The sequence below is a fragment of the Rhipicephalus sanguineus genome, chromosome 11 (assembly GCF_013339695.2).
Source record: "Rhipicephalus sanguineus isolate Rsan-2018 chromosome 11, BIME_Rsan_1.4, whole genome shotgun sequence".
NCBI classification, from domain to species: domain Eukaryota; kingdom Metazoa; phylum Arthropoda; class Arachnida; order Ixodida; family Ixodidae; genus Rhipicephalus; species Rhipicephalus sanguineus.
This window is the reverse complement of record NC_051186.1, coordinates 77,185,378-77,206,242: the sequence shown is the minus strand read 5'-3', so window position 1 is coordinate 77,206,242 and position 20,865 is coordinate 77,185,378. Positions and strand designations below refer to the sequence as shown.

Below are 20,865 nucleotides of genomic sequence, written 5' to 3'. Positions count from 1 at the left end.
GCCGTCCGAAGTGTCTTTCTTTCTTTCTTTCTTTCTTTCTTTCTTTCTTTCTTTCTTTCTTTCTTTCTTTCTTTCTTTCTTTCTTTCTTTCTTTCTTTCTTTCTTTCTTTCTTTCTTTCTTTCTTTCTTTCTTTCTTTCTTTCTTTCTTTCTTTCTTGGGCATTAGCGTGTTATTAACATTAGCATTAACATGCTTGGACTCAGAGTAGGCAGCTGTGCTCCAAAGACTAATTTGCATTTTTAAGTAATGCGCGAGCAGTGCCTGCGATTCTAAAGTAGCGCCTCTGTATAATTGGGTTCTCTTCATTTTTGCGCTCCTCCGCAATCTGCACACCGCCGTTGTTGGCATTCGTCTTTCTCTCCCCATTTCAAAATTGTTCGCTGCTGCAAGACTTTCTTTACAGAGATACGTTTTCAAGCTCACCGCTGTAGAAAAAGAAAGGGAAGAATTATGCGTTACAAGAAGAGATTTTTCTTAAACTTGAGAAGAACGTTGGCATTCTGAGTTCCAGAACGTGCTCATTATTTGAATTGTATTTTTTTTAGCTCTAACCTGCCTTAATGTTTTTTTTTTCTTACAAAACATAGCTTATCTCAATTCCTTGCCAAAACCTAGGCGCTCTGAACGAGGGAGAACTAAAAAATTATGAAACTGAAACACCTTCGTGAAACTCTTCGTACTTGTATTACTCAGTTGTCCCGCGATTGATGATTCTATGCGGACACTTCACAAGTCAGCAGCCGAGCCGGCGTCACCGTAATAAGAAATCTTCCTGGTTTGTGCTGGCAGGTGCCCGAACCCTTGTCCTGTCGCTCGGAAACGCAATTCAAATGAAGGCACGCTTCTTGCGATACGATCTCCTTGGCCTCTAAACTTTAGGGTCATTCCACGGTGCGTCCCAGCCATTCTCGCGGTCAACCTAAATGTATTCGAAAAGGATCGTGCTGATTTGTTGGACTGAAAACAAAGAATCGCTGGAATATTTCTGCGAGAAAAAAAGATTTGGTCACGTGCGAGCCTTCCGAATTTCGCAGAATAGCATCTGAGTGTTGTTTTTCAGCAAATTTATTCGGAAGGTATCTTATTTTAGTGCCAAATTTGGTTTACATATTAAGGAATGGCGTTTGTCTAAGGTGTTCGAAGCTTAATAATGTTGCTAAGATTTTTCTGCCATATACGCCTCCAGAAATTTCGCGAAGACGTTCTATGTTTGCATGTTTGCATTTTTTCTATTGTAACATTGCGCTATATATGAATATCTTACTAATAAATACCTTACTAATAATATTTACCCTACGGAAGGTATATTTCGCGTTAAAAATATTTTGAGAGCACCGAAATTCCTAAATTTTTCGAGAAAAATCACGACTTTGAGAAAATCGTCATTTTGGTTCACGTTGAGACGCAATTTACACCACGTGGTGCTCCAATTAAAAATCACGTTGGTACCTCACTCGAAGGCAAATAAATACTCTCATATGACAAGTTTCAAATTATGTTTGTTGTAAGGAAGAAAATAATTTCTGAAGTTCCCCTTTAATGAGCATATCTTTCCATTTGCTCATTAAAATTTCCCCAGTGCCGTCAATAGGGAACTTCACGAATTATTTCCTTCCTTAAAACTTTCTTCTGGGAAATCCGTGTGAATCACTTTGTTGATTTGTGCTACAAACGGGTGGCTGTCGATTTCCCTTCATTAGAGGCTGTTCCAGCCGAGGGCCGAATCAAACTGCAGAATATTCATCATTATTTTATTGCTATATTGCGAGCATTTCGACTTCTTTGTATGGCAGCAGTTACATTGCTATTGAATTGAACTGAGTGCAATTTATTCTGTTGACAGACCAAGAGAAAGGCGAGGACTAGAGATAATGTGCCTGACAAATGTCCGCGTGATCCTCTACATAAATGTTGATGTTAGTTACACACACACATATATGTTGGTGTTAATTAATGTGGCCTTGACAACGGATTTGATCCGGTAGGGTGGCAATACGGAAGCGGCATTATTAAAACGCTTTCGGAGTTGCCGCAACCAGGCGAAACGTGCAAATGAAGCAATGCATAACTTTGACCTACTTATGAAACGCTGCCGTTGCGCCGCGGTCACTTCCTTGTCTGGATGGGCTCCGCCGTCGGCGTCGGTGGTTCAGTGGTAGAATACTCGCCTGCCACGCGGGTGGCCCGGGTTCGATTCCCGGCCGACGCATTTTTTTTTCTTTTTTTTTTCTTTCTTGCTATCCCATTGACTTCTCGCGGGATATAGCCAAAAGAACTCATATTTTCTTTTAACTTTTATGCATTCTGAGAGCGTTGATAAGGCTCAAAACGTATTGAACAGATCTTGCTACATAAAGTATAAGAGAAATTTATTTCTGTACTTTGTACAACGGCCGACTAAATTTTCAGCGAATAATAGCCACAAATTGTACGCAAGCCACGCTTTTTCTCTCCCACGATGTGCAAATCGAGTTCGGTCGTCCCTGGTTTGGTGAACTCAGTAAAATACACCATACAATCCAATTTTCTCTATGCGCTTGTTATTGCGTCGCTCGGCTTTTTGCTATTGTGTGTGACTTATTTCAACGTACTGTGTGACTGGATGGCACAAGTATTATCGCAGAGCTATTGCGAAGGAATCTTCCAGGCGTGCAGCTTCTGCGCGATTTAACTGCATACTTCGTGTTTTACGGTGAGAAAGTGTCGAATGAATTATGTTGCTGTTGCCAACGTTCGAAAGAGGTTCTTTTTTGTAATTAAATGTATATAAGCAGTCGTTTGTGCCGATATGGGGCGCCGGCTATTCCTGTTGTCTCACAAACAGTTGCCATCGCAAAGTAGTGGACAAGTACAAAGCCATACAAATAGACACATGGACGAACAGTCGCGCACTAAGACCCAGTTCTTCAATACGAGCAAGAGAAACAGAAAAGTTCATAAAACACAAATATTCACGCAAACGAAACGTCCACACAAAACACAAATGTTAACCAAGACGTCCTAAAAGCAGATCATTAAAAAATTACAAATAGTCTCCTGCATCGGTTATGTTTGCACAAACAAATGCTGCACAGGAAATATGTAGCCAAGAAAACCAGTTGATATTTACAATGCGAAAAATAATTTTTGCTCGATTTACTATCAATATGATATTCCTGATTCCTCCCAAAACTACACTAATGCACGCGCAGCAATGTTTTGAAAATTTTCTATTGGCTATGGGCCAATTTGTGTAGAAAGGTTTCTTTTGTCTACACTTTGGATCCAGCGACATTCCCCGTTTGACGATTTTTTTCGCTACTGCAAGCCTCCATCTTGATTCCCCCGAGCTTCTGTCTTGTCAGGATTTCATCTTTAACGGCACGTCGTTTGTCCGAGCGTGTCCATTTCTCATCCCGCCGTCAAGACCTTATACAATTATGGCGTTGAGCAACTTCTCAGAAAATTCTCCAGCCTAATTTTCATAATCTATCAAGGGCGCGCACTTTTCTCTCTCGTTTGTGTCGTCCGTCTTTTGAGCAAACTTCTTTTCGCAAGGTAATCCCTGGAAATCTGCATACTACCTTCGCAAGCATTCCTTTGTTCTTCCAAGCACAAACTTTCACCGTTCTTAGTGCGGCACTTCCAGGCTCATTGTGTGAAGGATATTATCAACAGCTACGACAACTTCTTTTTTCGGGAAAAGTCCATCCTTACAGTTCACGGGGGCAAAACCTTGAGCTAGTAGAAAAAGACTCCTTCTTCTGTAATTTAGGATGCAGGTGCTGCTCCAAGAACACCTGTCGGCGCCGAGTTCACGTTCCGTTTGTAAAATGAGAGGAGTATTGTTCGAAGCGCAGTAGACACCCAAAAATAAAAGTATAGAGTCGCTCTTGGCTGTCGTGCACAGAGAATGCATGGGCGTAACGGCGACATCACTCTTTTCTCCTCTATCCCTTTGTTCAACAGAGTTTGAATACCTAGTTTCTAAATTTATTGGGAAAAGAGGTATCGCTAATCCGGAACTAAGCGTTCTGGTGGCTGTTGCGTTTGTCGTTGAGGAGCCCAACTCTCTCTGTAAGTAGGCGCACCGTTGCCCTTATTCTGTTTTTTTTCTTGATATACAATTGTCATGTCGTTCTTGTCGTGGGTGAAGCATTGCGGTGCGCGAGTAACGGTACAGTTCTGGGGCCATAACAACAAGGGTTCTGGGCTAAGATACATGACCTGCAGTGCTCGCCCGCCTAATGAAAGAAGTAGGCAGGATAAGAAATTACCGTTCACTTATTCGAGGTTTCCAACTATGCTCTACATTGTGTATGATTAGAGCTGTCTGGCGTGTACAGGGGCACAATAATATATTGTTGACAAGAGGATGCGTGGTCATGACGGTAATTAACTATTAATACTGGCGTCGCGTTTCCCATGTGGCGTCACCAATAATACAGTGAACTTTCGCTTGAGTGAACTACAAGGGATGAAAAGAAATAATTGACTTAACTGAAGGTTCAACTGAATATTCAGTAGAACACGGAACAGCATTGGGCACAGCAGATGTCAAGTCAAAAGTGTGAAATGCAATTTATAATGGAAATAATTTTGTAATTATTATTTGGACTGGCGTCCTTAAAGCGCAAGAAGAGACAAAGCTGTCCAGAGTGTAAGTTTCTGTACACTGCCTCTGACACAGCTTGCTGCTGTGACACCAATTCTTGCAGCTTTCTAATATACCCTACAGCCTCGGCTAGATACAGGATTTGAACCTGCCTCAACCATTACAACTTCTTCGTCGCGTTCTTCTTCTTTCGGTTGTGGACGAACACCCCTGGTAACAATTTCAAAATCTCATAGCCCTGCGCAGGTACTGAAGCTCACGGGGCTCGTTTTCGTCCGCCGCACGGCCGCGTTGCCTCTGCTTCGCTGCACGCACAAGCGCTGTTGCACCGCCGCCGATGTATGGGCGATCTGGGGGCGGCTCGCATCGGCTACGCCAGTGCTGCATGGCGCAAAACTTCATTGAATTCATGACAAAAATGTGCTCGGGTCCGCATACAAAGTTCGTTCAACTGAGATAGTCGCTATTGAGAAATTCGTTTACTGAAGGAATTTTGCATAGAATGCATAGGAAACCGCCTGGGATTTTCTAAAAGTTCGTTATTCTGAAATCTTCGTTCAACCGATGTTCGTACAAGTGAGAGTTCACTGTATTAGCTTAGACTGCTTCGGTTAACCCACATTTTGCTCCATCGATGGCAGTCTATGCTGTGAAATCACTAACGACCGCGGCTGGCTGGCAGTTACGGAACACCAAGTACATGGGGAGAACAGAACATCGTGGTTCATGGGAGGATGTGGTGGTCTGATGGTGGCGATGATGGTGATTTCTGTTGGCATCTCCTTCTAGATATGGCGTGACGACTAATCGTAACCTAGCCTTATTGTTCCAATAGGGTTTTGCTACATCTATAGCGGCATAGTGCTTAAATTAAGCATCAAAATAAACCAGCGAAACGAATGTACACGAGTAACGAACAGTTTGGTTGGTTTTATTAAGTAAAGTGATAGTGTAGGCTATCTTTAGTAAGCACTTGAAGCATATAATCTAGTTGAATGTCCCTTGATAAATAATCCGCACCAATGGAGAAATACTTCGACATGTCTTACGTTATACCCCCCCCCCCCCCCGCGTTGGTCGAGTCCGACAGGAAACGAGCTCCGCAATGCATGAAAACATAAAAATGACGCTATGACGTCCTTCTCACAAAGGCCTGTCATTGGTCCCAGGCTTTCCGTAGTAACGGTGGGAAATAGACAGATCTTTGAATGCAACAGGAGTCATTGGTGTCCATTATTGTTTAAAAAAACAAACAAACATGCGCACACATTTACTCCGCGGATTAAAGCATGACGTGAAAGCTCCGACTGATGCTTTTTCAAGGGATCGCTTGGTTTGTACTGAGACCAGCGTCGCCATAAAACGAACGAAGAAAAACAGGCCGCTATGACAACCGTGATTTTTTATTGCAACGTTCTCAGAAACTTGGTAGTGAGAAATAAACACACAGTCTGTTTTTGTACGTGTTTTTGTACGTTCGACCTTGTAAATCCCACCCCGTTGCTTCTTTCATTCTGTCCTCGCGTTGCTGCGCTGTTTTTAGAATGAATGCAAACCAACTTGCCCAAATATCGCTATAGCTGTGGTGACAAGCATCCAGCTATCTAGGCACGTGGACTTCACGCCCACCGACAACGCCTTTTGGACGTCAGCATGGACACCCGGTGACATCTGACAGCGTTACCGCCGCAAGGACTCAGCCGACCCTGCGCTTCATTTGGCAGCAGCAGCCGTGGCATCAAGGAACGCCGCTGAGCCGATCTTTTTTTTTTGTTTGTTTGTTTCGCAGATCGGAATACGGTAATCGGCAAGCGCTGGTTCTCGCTATAGCTGTGGTGAAAAGCATCCAGCTATCTTGGCACGTGGACTACACGCCCACCAACACCGCCTTTTGGACGTCGCCGTGGACACCCGCTGACATCTGACAGCGCTACCGCTGCACTGCACCGTTCCGTGGCGCTACCAGTACTACAAAAGCAAGGACCCAGCCGACCCTGCGCTTCATTTGGCAGCAGCAGCCGTGGCCTCAAGGAACGCCGCTGAGCCGATCTTTTTTGGTTTCGCAGGTCAGTCTCTCGCTTGATTAGAGCATTTGTCACTCTGTTAAGGTTTGCCACGTCTGCTGCTGCCAAAGTTGTTCCCGTGGTTTTTGCAATGCCCAGTAACGCAGAGCTTGCTCGCGATCTTGAAGCCCTACGGCAAGAAATCGCAGGAATGCACGAAAGCTTACGATGATTAACCAGCTCTATGAAGAATCCAAGGAAAAGTACGATGCTGTGAGTGCGGAAAAGAAAACATTAACCAAGGAAAACGAAAGGACGGCTAGGCGGGTAGCGGACGTCGAACAGTACTCTCGTACAAATAATGTTGAAATCAAGGGTGTGCCGTCCACACAGGCCGAGAGCTGTGTCGCTGTACTTCAAAAAAAAAAAACGCAGAGAAGATTGGATGTCTTGTGGCGCCAACTGACATAGACACTGTTCACCGCGTCCCAGCAAAAAAAGACAAAAATATATTAGCACGTTTCTGTTCCCGCACTAAGAAGGCTGAATTCATCAGCAAAGCTCGAAAAACACGCTTGAACACTACTACACTCGGTTTCTCTCCCTCTGCAGAAAATAAGATCTTCGTCAACGGCCACTTGACGCAAGACAACAAACGTCTGTTCGCGCACGCTCTCGAGCTAAAAAAGCAACACAACTGGAAATTCTTATGGACGGATAATTGCCGCATCAAAGCGTGTAAGACAGAGGGAAGCCGCGAGTACATCATTTCTAGCACTCGCGACCTTTCGCTAATCACTTCGTAAACGACCAACCTTCCTCGTTTCATATCCTATCAAACAAGTCATCACAATGCATTATTCTTCAGAAGAACTGAAATGTACACTACATAACACCAATCACACCCACAAATCCTTGATACATTTTAACATACGTAGCCTGTCAAAGAACTCTGATAGCATGACAGATTTCTTTTCTAACCTAAACGATCCTTTCACTATCATCTGCCTCTCGGAAATATGGCTGACAAATACTGATATCCCGTTATTCAGTATTCCCGGATATACAATAGAAGCATGCGTTCGTAAGGACACCCGGTATGGCGGTTCAGCAATTTTGGTTCAAGATAATCAGTCTTACCGTCGTCGCCACGATCTCTTTCTCGTGCGCCAATGTTGAATCTGTTTTTGTGGAATTCGACAAGTAATTTCTTTCAGCTAACAGTATAAATACAATCGTTGGATCAATATATCACTCCCCGTCGTCATGCCCGGTTGTTTTTTGCTCTCAGCTAGACGCTATCTTGAACGTAATCGCAAATGAAAACAAAAATGCCGTCATTCTCGCTGACGTCAACATAGACATTACTAACCCTACTGATAGTCACTGCTCCAACTGTATACACCTCATGCTATGCAGGTTATGGCCTAGACTCGCTAATAACCGTTCCCACATGATGTCCTCCGTGCGGAACGCATTCATTAATAGACCACGTGTTATCAAACTTACACAATGAGCAACTTTCTGGCGTAGTAACTGTTCCTATAACGGACCACTACCCCGTGTTTGCTCTATTAAAATCAGCCAATGACTTAGAACAACGAAACATAAGAAGAGCCAACTTTAACACTGCAAAGTTCATCAACAAAATTGCAGAAACCGATTGGAATTCGATTCTTTCAACAACAGACCCAGTACACGCGTTCGAACAATTTAATAACAATGTTAAAATCCGCGTACTCAGAGTGTACGAGTCTTACTCAAGTTACCCGCTTGTTCTCGGTTCCGCGGAACCTATGGGTGAAAAGAGCCCTCTTACGTAGTATCAGTAAACGTGAGAACCTTCACAAAAAAGTAAAGCGCCAGCCTTTTAATGTAACCTTAAAGTCGCGATACACAGCTTATTCTAATACATTTGCCAAGCTTTGAAGGACGCCAAGCGCTCCTACTTTCAGAATGCAGTAGCTAAACATAAAAATGACACTCGCAAAACGTGGGAAATAATTAGGTCCTTTCTCCACTCATCTTCACGTAGCCGCAATCTCAGCAGACTCAACACAGGAACAAAGGTGGTAACGGAAGCTACCGAAATCGCAAATGAGTTCAATACTTTTTTAGGGGCGAAGCTCCTTAAAGCGGCACCCGTTCGTCCCCGTCGTAGTGCGTAACCAGTCTTAACGCTAGTACCAGATCTTGACCTCCAAGGTGGTGCCGGTGAGAGATTTCTCCTGTGCGTTGTTGAACAATAAAAAATTCGCAGCGTGCGCGTTAACTAAAAGCCGAATTCTTCTGTCTCTCATTCCCCATTAGCAGCCATTGGCATGTTCCAGTAGGAAACGTTAGTAGAAGTAGAAGTGTAAGTGTTAGCTAAAAGCCGACTTCTTCTGTCTCTCATTCCCATTAGCAGCCATTGTTTACCTCCAAGGTAGTGCCTAGTGAGATTTCTCCTGTGCGTGATTAAACAGTAAAAATTTTGTTCAGAACGCCGTTGATTGATGAAATAAACCAACGGAAGACGCCAGATGTTTTCTAAAAGCAAAACGAAAAGACGCCAGTTGCTTAACGAAAGACGCCAGATGTTTTCTAAAGCAATGGTTTTCTAAACAATGAAAATTCACAGCGTACGTGTAAAATTAAAGTGAGCTGCAAGTCGTCATAACTCTCATCGAACCTTTAGTATAAACGCGCCCGATCTCACGTCGGTGATGATGTACTGGGCAGAATTCACGGAAGATTCACGGTTTACCGATGAACCTCCGCAGCTTCGCCCACTCATCATCATTCACTCCGTGGATATGCTGTGATTTTTTTCTGTCCTACACATGACCATTCACCCGACAGCATACCACAGTCGGCTATCAGCCAAGCCACTCATTCGTTTTACTTATATCCCACATCACCCAAAGAAGTATCCAATGCAATAAGTAATTTAAGGACTACTGGTCCCGGTCTCGACGATCTACAGCCCTCGAAAATCAAATTAATATCTCCTCATATTGCCGATGTGCTCGCACATATCATCAACTGCATGTTTAAAACAGGTGTTTTCCCCGACAATTTAAAGCACGGAAAAATAACTCCCATATTCAAAAAAGGCGACAGAGAATGAATATCGAACTATCGTCCAATCTGCATGCTCTCTTTGTTTAGTAAGATCATCGAAAAGGTACTTGTAAACCGTCTAACAAGCTATTTCGAAAAATTCAATCGCCTATCTCCTGAGCAACACGGGTTTCGTAAAGGCTACTCAACCGAAACAGCTATATTATCATTTACTGGCAGAATAAAGCATGCCCTTGACAACGGCCATATTGTCGGCTCAGTCCTTGTGGACTTCAGTAAGGCATTCGACACCATCTGCCATACCATTCTATCTCATAAGCTAGAAGCTCTGGGAATTCGTGGCCCCGCACTATCATTTATATGCAGCTATATCTAACTAACAGAACGCAGATTGTAGATTTCGAAGGTTCTCTGTCGCACATCAAACCAGTCACGATGGGCGTCACACAAGGCTCACTTCTAGGTCAGCTCCTTCTCCTCGCTTACATAAATGACCTTTCCAACTGCCTAACCAGCACCTCATCCATATTATACGCTGACGACACCACCATATTTACATCTAGTACCTGCACGAATACCATAACAAACCGACTTAACTATGACTTAAGCAACTTATCTGCTTGGTGCACAAGAAACAAACTACGGATCAATCCATCTAAAACTCAATTCATGCTCTTTCATACAAACAAACGTGTCATCCCCCACTCATCCTTCAAAATCATGTCCTTTCGCCTTCACATGATGTCATCTTTTTAGGGGTCAAACTTGATCGTCATCCTAAGTTTAACCTGCATGCTGAAATGATCTCTAAAAAGATTGCTTTTGGTATTAGAGTGCTAATTTTAACACGCTCACTTTTCCCACAGCATATAAGAACTTCACTTTATTTCGCATTCATACATTGACACTACACTATTGCATTTCCGTCTGGGGTAACACATATACCACGCATTTAACACATCTACAACATTTGCAGAACCAGGCCTTGATGATCATTAATTTTTCTAGCTACATGTCACATTCGGTATTTAATTACACATAATTAGGCATACTACCGTTACGATGCGTGGTTCAGCTTAAATTGGTCTTACTAATATACCGCACACTCAACCATGAAATCACTATAGATACATTTAATTCTTCTGCTCTTACTAACACTAACAACACTAGATTTTCATCTAACAACGACATTTTACTTCCCCGAATAAACACTAATTATGGGAAATTTACAGCTTTTTTTCGCAGCCATTAAGTTTTGAAATACACTGCCACTCGAACTCAAAGCCTGCCGCACAACAATAACGTTTAAGAAAAACATGAGGAAACACCTACTAACAACGTTGCTGGCTACGGATTCATTGTTATTATATAACGTAAACCATTTTCTCTCCATGTTTAGGCATCTCACATCTGCAACCATGTTACTCAACTGTAAAATTTACTCAATGTTGGTTCTCATGTTTACTCAATTTACTCAATGTTGGTTCTCATGTTCGCAACTCGTGAGTAGGATAGTGGTCACATTTGAAATTCTTGCTTGTAACCTTCCTTCTATGGCGCACGAGTATGGCACTCCCCCATTCCCAGACGAGGTGGAGCATGCTGCTGCATTGCGGGGTGTACGTTCAACGTCTTGCAACTACATAGTCAGTTATGAGGGGACACCTTAGTGGAAGACTTCAGAATAATTTTGACCATCTGGGATTCTTTAACGCGCATTCGACAACGCCAAATGAATAGACGTCTTCGAACTTCGACCTTGTAAATGTGAAACCACCGCGGTCGGAGGTCGAACCCCCGACCTCCTGCTCAACAACAGAACGCCACATTTGTCCACTTTGTCGCCGCGGTAAGTAGATGGCTGCAGCTATGATGACTTCCCGGCAATCGGAAGGGCATGTTGCCTAGGGTGATCTACTGTCCCACCGTATATCTGTGGTCAAGCTTTTTATGACGACGTGCGTGGCAGCACCATCTAAATAGTACGAAAAGAATCATCACTCGCAGATTCATTCTTGACTCGTCAATGTATCTTTCAAACATCCCTGTCCCTAACCTCTCCTCTCCCTCCAAAGACGCCGATTACACCCGTTCACTTTAAAAACCTTAACGAAGAGATGTCTAAGGTTTTCATCAAGTCATCGTAGTCTCCGTAAAATTAGTTCCTAAATAACTTTAGCGAACAGCATTAGCCCTTCGTGAAGGAGTTGTTAGGACGCAGGTATATTCTCCAAGTTTCCATCGTGCTTAGCTGTGTCTAATGACACGTTAAATGAACTGGCTCATTACAAGGTCAGCAAGCACTCTTCTTCATTCACTCTTCCTACCTCAGTTTGTCCCACGTCTTATTATAAACCGTAATGACTATGAATAAAGTAGCCTTAACGGCTAAAATGTTGCGCTGCTAAGCCCAACGACGCTTGGTTCGGTTCTCGATCACAGCGAGATTTCGTTGGGGCGGCAATGCAAAAAATTTTTTTTTTAAAAATACACACTTGTCCTTAGGCGTATGTGCACGATAAAGATCCGCGGGTGGTCAAAATTATGCAGGAGCCATCCACTATACGGCGCGCCTCACAATCATATCGTGGTTTTCGCACGTTAAGCCACAGAACCTAATCAACTACCCCGATAACTGGTAGTACATAATTCATTACTCGTGTACCCCTGACGCCGGTCAGTCCTGATGCTCCTCGTTACGTTAGGTTGGTTATAAATAAGCCGAGTAATAGCGGCCGACACCACTGACAGCGAGAGAACAGGCGTGCGGGATCAGGATCGCGCCTAGTAACTGACTTCGTGCCTAGTAACCACAGCTCCCTTTGTTCTAGCACGCAACAACGCTTGCGTGTCATAGAAGCACAACGCAGCCCTCATTAAATATAAGGGAGACATCAGAGGACGTTGCAATAACAGTAAACACCGCAGTCGTCTATCCTTCTATTACGCCCAGCTTTTTTCCTTGTTTGCTAACGTTGCTTTCTGCTAGACTCGAGAAACTAAAAAGCCTGATGTGCATGCTTCGAACGGTAAAGAGTAAATCGTTTGTTCACCTGCGCACGGTCTATCGGAGGTTGATCGACGAAACTAGATAGCGTGTACACCGAAGTGTTCCTTGTGTTTTTCTTTTTGTGCCTTTCTTATGTCAGGATAGCCCCGTGATCAATCACCCAAACCAACATTTTTCTTTCTTTTTCGCAGACTGTTTTTGTTATGTTTGTTATGGCTTCCAGCAACACGTTTCTCGAATCCTGGCGGCGGCGGCGGGCGCCTCACGCGTGCCCGGAAATTGCGCCGCGCATCATTTAACCCTTAGGGAAAATTGTGTTCTGGTAAGAAAAAAAGATAATAAAAGTTCCGGAGGTTTCGCAAAAGCCCTAGAATGAGAGCTTCCAACTTTAATGCCGAAGCCGTGCTTCGAGTGCACATGGGTACTCGCGAACAACAACAAAACAAACAAAGATTGCCAAAACATAATGAATGCCTAAATAGTCTGGGGTATTTTGGCCTGTACAGCTTACCAGACTTTTGCCGCGACGAAATTGCGCAATGTTAGAAATATAGGCGTAATTGCTGCTGGTGCTTCATGGGCATTTTATTTACTTATTTCAAAAGGGCTGCCGGCCTCTCATATGAGGCCTTATAGGCAGGAAGGAAAGAAGTGGAAATTTTAAGGGCTCGTTTTTCTTTGTTATAAACAATATTAATGAGCAGTAACAGACAATAATGCCAAGGAAAGTATAGGGGACGTTATTAGTAGTAAATGTAATGCAAATGTGAAGAAAGAAAAGTGGACGAAAAGATAGCTTGCCGCGGGCAGGGACCGAACCTGCGACCTTCGAGTGTCTCGCCGTCGCTCGCCGTCATGGCTACTGGCGGCGCTGACCGACACTCTCACGTTTAAATACATATATGTACCGCATAAAGTGGACGGGGGGATGGCCGCCGCGGTAGCTCAGTTGGTTGAGCATCGGGCGCGTTCTTCGAAGGTCGCAGGTTCGGTCCCTGCCCGCGGCAAGCTATCTTTTCGTCCACTTTTCTTTCTTCACATTTGCATTACATTTACTACTAATAACGTCCCCTATACTTTTCTTGGCATTATTGTCTGTTAGTGCTTATAGGCAGGAGTGGGTCATACTTAAAAGAAGACAGATATAGGAATACAACAGCAAAACTTGCCAAGTCCACAATAGAAATATTACGAAGTCCTTGATTCACCATAAAAAATTTGCGCATTAAGCTGTCAAAGGGACACTAAAGAGCAAAACGATTTTTCTCGCATTAGTAAAGTAGCCTTCCACGATACCAAAACACCACGCTTGCTGCGAGAAGACGCTTAATAAGCGAGAAAACGCGCAAAAAGAAAATACAGGTGGCGACGCCACCTTGGAATTCCCGCACCATTTGCCGTGACGTCACATATTTTTGACGGCGCCTGCTGGGGCCTACGTAGTTCCTAACCGGTTAAATCGAAGTACATTGTCCTCTGAGGGGGCCAGAGAATCGACATAACGAGTTTGTGGAAATTTCGTCGAGCCAGTGGCGCCAAAATACGTTAAATGCTCTTTGAAACCTTTTACGTCACGAATTACAAAGTTCGGCGCGATATTTAAAAATGAAACTTTGAAGTTGATTTTCTCCTCTAGTAATAAACCTATGGTGGCGAAATAAACTACAGAAGAGTTCTTTGAGCGCACTTGATCAATCTAAACCAATTCATTGTTTCTCTTAAGTGTCCCTTTAAGCTGAAATGCTATCGCTTATACAATTCATGAGTTTTATCATGACTGCTGGCCCATTTCAAGGTGTAGGTGCAGGCTGTTTAGTTAAGGGACGAAACGCATAACGCGAAAGTGGACGAAGGGCGCGAAGGAACACTCGATGAAGCGGTGACTGGCGAATAAACTTGACTACAACAACACGCTTATATGCGTAGGCGTGCGTGATCACAAACGCAACTGCAATATCGTGCTTATAAAGACAAAATGAACACCTGTGATCAGTGAAAAGCACGAGCAAACATCAAGAAGGAGCATTCCTTTCTGCGCATTTCATGTAAAAAGTTCCTCTTAAAAAAGTGACTTTTATCGTGAAATATAAGACAACCGGTCCTACATTATCATTTAATAAAGCACGCTTAGCGACAGTGACACATTTGTTCAGCATAGTATCAGCATGACATATTAGTATAACATATCAGCATTACGACGCATATCTGTTACTTTTATGCAGTGCACAACTGCCAAAAAGTCGTAGCACTGACTTCTGCGCAAGTGTGTTGCGAAGTAGTTTGTTGAATAATGCTGTAATTGGGTTTCACAGCTGCGGCATGGGCACTTTTTTTCCGCGCTGACTGTTGGTCCAGTAAGAGAAGCTAGTTGCAGGCATTTGAAGTAAAATTTGTTCATTGACAGCGGCATACATGGCATAAAAATACGTATTTAGTACTTTCACACAAACATACAAAGCTATGCATACGTGGCCTTCAAGATGGCACATCTAAGTAAATATTATACAAGAAAGCGTTCATTGAGTGGTAGCAAGAGTTAGCGATACAATACATAAAAAAACCCATAAATATGCAGAAACTGAAATCTGGTTTACATCGGTTATGTTGTCTAATCACGAGCCCGAATTTTCCCCCATCTTGATTTCAACAGGTGGGATACTGAATATTTTCGCGCCGGTATACTGAAATCTGTTAATTGTACGCTTTGTGTTTTTTAACATGTAGTGGCAAATTGAAGCTCATGCTACTCGCAGACTCGGTGTTACGATTTCGCACAGTATAGCGTACTTTCTCGCAGGTAACCCGCACCAAAAAAAAAAACGGAAAATTGTGCTTAAAAAGTGGGGGTGCGGGATATATATATGCAGGGATTGCATGCATTCTTTTTTTTTTCTTTTGTAGAGTTAAAGTTAGGGGCGCGGGTTAAAGGCAGGGCCGGGTATACGCGAGAAAATACGGCATACGCTTTAGTCATGATAAATCGTTGAACGGGGAATGTCACCTGAGCCAACTTCAGGGCTGCAGCTGTGCTGCAAACCTTGTCTAACGAAGGCCAATCCACTTCTCGCAACGTTGACTCCAGCCGCATTCCCTTACCTTCAACGATTTCTCCTAACTTCCAGCCTCCAGCCTTCCCTCAACATGTCATTTATATGCTTGTATTTTGAAATATATGCAAAACAAACACGTACACAGCCTAAAAAATGCAGGCAGTTTGCTTGCTGTTTTACCGATGGCGCTTATCACACTCCCCAAACATACCCTCTTGTTTCTTTCAAAGTAAAAACTGTTTATAATTCTGAAGATATTTTAAAGCAACGCAATGGAAAGATGGCGAAATGAATTTCACATGTTCTCCCTGAAGGGCTGCAAAAAATAGTGCACATTCGTCTATGGAAATTTCTGTAGACATCTCTGCCATCGCCTGCTCAACGGAGTTATTTAAAAGCAAGTGTACTAAGGTAGCTCTAATGACTTGGAAATAATCCCGGGTTAATGCATTGGAAATAAGGAGTTACAGCAGTAGGCCTGTGCTTTGCTTTGACGAGGGTCTATTTATTTATTTATTTACAGATTACCTACATCGCCATATAGGCATTGCGTAGGGGGGGAACAAAACATAACCAGAATAAAGGAACGCTTGCAGGGATATACACACATATAGAAATATCAACAAAACATTATCAGGAGCAAACATGAGTATAGATCACCAACTACAATTTCGAGACACGTAGTACATACATTTGTTGATGCAAGAACAATTTTCCAACATAAAAAAATAAATAAATCATTATCTGTTATATTTACTAAGTCGTCTGTTAAACTGTTCCAATCTTTATTGTTTTAGGAAAGACGAGTAGAAAAGGAGTGTGGATCTGCATTTAAAGGTAGAAATCTTTTTTGCTATTATCACAGCGAGTGGATGTGTAGGATGGTTCAACAAGGTAGCTATGACGATTAATACCTGTGTTAGAGTTATAGATCTGGTGCAACAGCTTAAGCCGTAGTTTTCGTTCTACGTACACGGAGCAGATCCCATCCCAAGGTGCCTTCATTTGAGAAACACTGGCGTAGGGGCTGTAATTATTTAAAACAAACCTTGCGCTGGTTCTGAAGTTTTCAAGTCTATTATAAGATAGTCTTGGTGGGGGTCTCATATTACGCATTGCATAGTCACGTATGAATCTGACTTGCAAAAAATATAAAGTTTCTTGATTTCGCGCGTCGCCTGTTTGAAATTCCTGGGATAAAGTGAAGCATCTTACTAGCTTTTGCTATGGCCGTGTCAATATGTTTGTTCCATGTAAACGATTCGGTTAAAGTAAACGCCGAGGTATTTATAATCGCTGTGTATGTTGATAGGGACGTCGTAGATGTATATTGATGCTCTGATTTGGGTGTTTTCTTGAGAAGCTCACGCTGCACAACTTTTTATATTCAAATGCATGTTCCACTTTTTACACCAGTCCGCTATGTGATCTAGGTCGGTTTTGCAAAGTGTGTATATCATTTCAGTCGCCAATTTCTCTGTATATGACACAGTCGTCAGCAAATAATTTTATGGGAGATCTAATGTTTTCAACTATGTTGTTTATAATCGATTTTGTCTAATAAATATTGTGTAGTGCACCCTGGTGCTTTTTGTATACCCCCGGCTACACCTTTCACAGAAAATAAAACTAGTGAATAAGACCACTCACTTAAAAAAAAACGTCGTATTAGTGAGGTCGTATAGGACTTTAAATCAAGCCATAAAAATCTCATTAGCAGTAAAGTCCAGTAAAAAAAAAAACACTTAAGTTTGCACAAAATACAGTCACATGTACGCCAAATGTGTTTACCCATAACTTCAGACATTGATATAAAGTCGGCTCGCGTAACATCACTAAAGCGTACAAAAAATTCAGTGACCCCACCGCGGTATTAGTTGACACATAAAGTGAGCCATAAAGCGACAAGGTCAGGTCAAACTATGCAACGTGAGCTTCTGGCTACAGAATGGTTGTTGGTTGGTTTGTGCAGCATAACCTCCCAAAGCGAGTCAGGCTACGAGAGACGCCGTAGTGGAATGCTCCGGATAATTTAGACCAGCTAGGGTTCTTTAACGTGCACTGATATGGCACAGTACATGGATGTCTCGCATTTCGGCCTCCATCGAAATGCGACCGCCGCGGCCAGGATCGAACCGCATCTTTCGGTTCCCTGATGAATGCCGGTCCCCGGCTGAAACGTTGAAAAAAAGAAATATATAATATATATATATATATATATATATATATATATATATATATATATATATATAATATATATATATATATATATAAGGTAGAGGAATGAGACAGAGACAGCACCCTTGCTGCGGGCCGGCTGTTCCATTTCGGCTCTTCTTTTTTCTCTTTTTCACACACACACACACACACACACACACACACACACACACACACACATATATATATATATATATATATATATATATATATATATATATATATATATATATATATATATATATATATATATATATATATAAGGTAGAGAACGAGACAGAGACAGCACCCTTGCTGCGGGCCGGCTGTTCCATTTCGGCCTCTTCTTTTTTCTCTTCGTCCATGCTGCCCGCGCGCCACAGCACCGGTGTCGCTCTTCGTCCTCACACTCTGCCATGACTTCGAGGGCGCGGAACAGCCGGCAATGTCTCTGGTGGGCGGTGTTGGCTGCATCGCGATGGTCGGTCACAACGACGCTGAAACTTGTTTGGTAGACATGCGAGAAGTTTCTCAGGTGGGCTACACTGGCTGTATCGCGGTGGTCGACGACCTCGGCCACTCTCCGACTTTGCAGAGCAAGCGGTTTCATTCTCCTCTGGTGGACAGACTTGGCACTTTCGCGGTAGTCGAAGTTGCCTGCAATGATTCAACGATGCGGCTTGGCTCGTCGATCTGCCGTAAGTGGGTCTGGTGGGCGATCCTGGCTGTGATGCCGTGGTCGTCGCACACCTAGCATACAATCGTTGTGCCGCCTCAGCTTGACGCCCTGGTCTTTATCCGCGTTAGCGTGCAGAGCCGGCGAACACTTGCGGAACGCAGAACGCGTGCGAACTCGGACAGGCAGCGGGACGGGATCGTCGTGATTTGACAAAGCAGCCTCTCCCTCGCTGTCATCGTATTCTTTTGCTCTGTGGGGACTGTCCGAACGATCAGTGGTGAGTCCTGTAGCGACGAGAACAGCTTCGTCGTGATCTGACCGGCATTCAGGTGGTACACCGATAGTCAGAATGAAGTGCGTCACGTCATCAGCAGGCCCACACGCCATGTAGCCGGAATTGTCGATGTCGACACCGTCTGCATCGATAGGCCCGGCCATGTTGTCGTCAGGAGATCTTGACAAAACGGCCAGATGTTCGATGATTATGACTTCGTTTGCATTGGCTTCTGCGAGTGAAACGCTCGCACAATCGCCCAATGACTGCTGCGATTTCCGGGGCTGCGGCTTCCAAGTGAGGGCCGAATCTGGAGTGGCGGTTCGTCCATCGTTTCCAACTTGTTGCGTGGAAACTGATGTCCCACAGCAGGCTGACGGCTCCGTGCGCTCTAGTGCTGACCAACTTAGAGGCCGCGTCGGCGGCCGCTGTGCATGGGATCTGGTCTCGGCGTCTATCCGGGATGGTATGGTGTCAGATACCGACGCAGGGTCCGAGGCAGGAAGTGGTGCGCCTGGTTTCTGAGGTATGTGTGTACCGGCACAGGTTGTCAAACTGCCTGCCGGTGAGCTACAATGCACAGTTTCAGCTTGGAGGTGGTTCTCTTCCTTAGCTCCATCCTCGGTAGCAGTCAGGTTGGACTCGGTGGTCGCATAGAAGTTATGACACCGTCCAAAAGCAGCTATTAGCTTGTTGCTCCATTCCGCCCAGGACTGCTGCTGCACTCCTTCGTATCGATGCCACGCCGCGGCACCATTCCGAAGGCGGTCATTGGCCACGCACCATTTCTGTTGGTCCATCCACGCCTCGCGAGCTCCAAGAGCGTTGACGATGGCCACCCAATTGCCGGCGTCGTCCTGGAAGCCGCGGAATTCCGGTAGTACACAGGCAGCTGGTGATGGTGATACGGTAGGCGAAACTCCGAAGCATGACGACGTCAAGCAGCCGAGTTGGTATGAGCACTCCGTGAGGGCATACCGGAGCTATCTGCGGCTCTCGGGTGAGCTCTCTTCATGGTCTTTCGAGGCGGCGGCGGCCAACGCGGCATTGATCGAGTGCAATGCTGGCAAAACGCACGGAGCATCACGCTGCCAAGGCGTTCACTGTGACGCGGAGTCGCGCGATGGTGGCGGAAAGCTCGGTGGCACTCTCGGGCGATCCGTTCGCGGAGCCAGTGGTGACGTCCGAGGAGTAGTACACGATCAGCGTACTTAGAGGGGGCACCCTTGTCGGAGGGAGCTTGGACAGCACCCCTAAGCGGCTCGGGTGCGATGGAGTACTGAGTGAGGCGTTGTCGCTGCGGGAAGCGTGGACGGCATTCCCGGGCAACGGTAGGCCGTGTACTGTCTTGGCGGCGCCGGGGTAAGCCTGCCCTTGAGCCGCCGAGGAGGCCTGGACGCCGTCCTTGAATGGTGGCACAGGCGATTCCGGCAGTGGTAGCGAGACGGGCTGCATAATCGTTCCTTGGAGGGAAGGTCCGCAGCGCCGATTAGCCACGAGGACGCAGTTACGGTTCATAGTTCGTAGACTGCGCCATTGTAAAGAAATGAGACAGAGATAGCACTCTTGCTGCGGGCCGGGTTCTTGTTCTTGTACACATTCAACTTTGGCTCACACCCACTATGGGGGATCGGCCAAGAATTGAGTGGTTTTATCAAATGTTACATTGTTCCATTTCGGCCTCTACTTTTTTTTCTTCGCCCATGGTGCCCGCGCGCCACAGCACCGGTGTCGCTCTTCGTCCTCACAATATATATATATATATATATATATATATATATATATATATATATATATATATATATATATATATATATATATTGTGTGTGTGTGTGTGTGTGTGCGTGTGTGTGTGTGTGTGTGTGTGTGTGTGTGTGTGTGTGTGCGTGCGTGCGCCATGTTTCATCATTGTACACATAACACCGCATTTCACATGTATTCTCAATACAATAGCGCGAACACGACAGTGTTTTCCCCTAACGTACGTTGCGCAGT

General features: G+C 44.3%; 1 non-coding gene across 1 annotated transcript; it reads left to right on the top strand.

Annotated features, from left to right (window-relative positions):
• Positions 1–2,139: 2,139 nt before the first annotated feature.
• Positions 2,140–2,210, top strand: Trnag-gcc (transfer RNA glycine (anticodon GCC)). The gene has a single exon. It is a non-coding gene; the product is annotated as a tRNA-Gly (tRNA).
• The last annotated feature ends 18,655 nt before the right edge of the window (positions 2,211–20,865 follow it).